Consider the following 2500-nt stretch of genomic DNA (forward strand, 5'->3'; position numbering starts at 1 on the left):
TAGTAAGCTAGAGTATAATATATAAACGTACTAGATAGTTAAAGATAATATAGATAAGTTAAATAGCTTATCTAGATTTATCTTAAGTAGCTTAGAGTTTATAAGAGCTAGGTTCGCGGTCTCTACTACTATAAGCGTTCTAGAACACCTAGCTAGGTAAGTTAGCTATAGGCAGCACTGTCTTTACGAGCTGTAAGAATAGAGTGCTAGCAGGGTAGATTAAGTTAAATTTAGCTATTTAAAGGTAAGAAGTTAAGAAAAGGCTCTAAGAGGCTCTATATATAGAGGTACTAAGCGCTAAGGCGCTAGGCTAGGTTACGTAATAAGATTACGTAACCTAAGGTAAATCTCTAAACTAGACTATTATATTACCTTCTCTTATAGAGAGAGCTCGTCTCTAAGCTCTAAAATACACCTTCTAGGTCTCTCTTCTTCTAAAACTCTTGTATTATACTCTTAACCGTCTCTTTTAGCTTGTAGTAAGTGTATTTATATTAGTTTTAAACTAAAAGCGCTTTTATAGCTACTCTCTTTTCTCTAGAAAGAAAGAGGCTTATTTTCGCGTTAGTAGAGCGGCTTTCTTATTAGCTCTCTTCTTAAACGATACTATAAGCTTAGTAGAGTCTTAAATTACTTAGTAGTACCTTTGCGTTACTCTTACGTCTTCTACTCTTATAGGTTTTAAATTCTCTACTATCTTCTCTAGAGTCTTCTCTTTTTTATACGCTTTAATTTAAGCATCTAATTATAGTAGTAGCTTTAGCTTATCTAGATATACTACGTAAAAGTCTTTTACCTTATAGAAAGCGTTAATAAAGCCTATAATATTATACTAGGTAGAGTTAGAATTATAAGCAATCTATATAGCGTAGTATTAAAAGCGATTTTAATAAAGATAGCTATCTAGAATTTTATATATAGGCTATTCTAGATTACTATTAACTTTAATAGGTAGCTACTTAGGCTCTACCTACTCTAGTAATAGCTCTAAGACTTTTTATAACTAATTAGCGTAAAAAACGTTATGTATACGTATATACGTAGGTAGCTAGAGCTAGAAAAAGTAACCTTTTATAGTAATAATTAGGTAAGAGCTATATATCTATTAATCTAGCTTTATACTAGGCTAATTTATTAAAAAGCTATAAGATTTAATATAGACAAGATCGCCTATAGTAAAATTAGGTTTTTAGCGTTTTTTATTTACTTAAAGCGCCTGCCTAGCTTGCGCTTTTGCGATATTACCTTGTGCAATTTTAGTAGCTTTTTTTACGGCGTTATATTACTTCTTAGTAAAATTCTAAGCTTTCTAGCGTAAGAGATACTTACGTAGAGTAGAGACTTTTACTATACGCTTCTTCTAATTCTAGTAGTATACTAGCTAATATCTAAACTTAATTTTATATACTATTAGTTCTATAGTTTTATATAGTAACGTAGCTTATACCTAATCTATATATAGTAGAAGGTCTAACTAATTATTCTAGTAGTAGTTAATAAATAAACGTAGACGCTAATTAAAATATTAATTAACAATCTCTATATTTCTATTAGTTTACAAGTAGTACATAGTAGAGAGCTTCTACTTAATTTCTATAAGCTAATAGAGCTTATTTATAAAGGTAGAGGTAAACTATAGGCTATAATCTAATATAATAAACCTAGAAGAACTATATATACGCTAGATATATTAGTAATATAGCTCTACTATATATTAAGCTATAATTTTCTTATAGTAGAGTAGAGAGAAGCTCTACTTACTTAGCTAATCTATAACAATATACACGTAGTTAAATTCTTTTTTATTAGAGAAGAAGCTCTTAAAATTTATAAAGACGTTCTACTATACTCTCTTAGAGATAGGTAGAGGCTTTAGAAGACTTAGCGTTTTATTCTATAGAGTATAGCTCTAGTAGTAAGCCTTATATACTACTATATACGTATTAACGTCTTCTTATATACCTAGCTAGTAATATTAATCTTATAGTAACTAGGTAGTTTTTCAGCACTCTAGATAGATAGTTACCTAAGTAGTATATACAGCACGTATTAAATACGTTTATAGGTAGTTAATAGTAGAAACTATTAATTAATTCTAATAGGTTAATAAGCTATCTTCTATTTTCTAGGCAAAGTCTAATATAGTAGCTTTTTCTTAAGCTAGCTATAGAGAGTTATCTAATTAGTTAGCTATAATAACCTAATTAATTATAGTATATAGATTCTTAGTAGAGAGTGCCTCTATAAACGTATTAGTAGTAGCGATTTTCGTAGTACTACTAGCTAATCTCTAGGCTACTAGAACTAATAACTTACCTAATAATTACTTAATAGCTAAGAGGCTAATTTACTTCTTACTTAGAAAAGCCCTTGTATAGGCGGCACAATTCTTCTTCTTTTAAGTCTTAAGCTTTTCTTACTTTTATAATAACGCGTCTACTACTATATTAGCTAAACCTAGTTAATAGGTAAGCTTAAGGTTATAGTTAGTAATATTATT

This window comes from Trematosphaeria pertusa (genome assembly GCF_010094035.1).
Source record: "Trematosphaeria pertusa strain CBS 122368 unplaced genomic scaffold BU26scaffold_22, whole genome shotgun sequence".
Lineage (NCBI taxonomy): Eukaryota > Fungi > Ascomycota > Dothideomycetes > Pleosporales > Trematosphaeriaceae > Trematosphaeria > Trematosphaeria pertusa.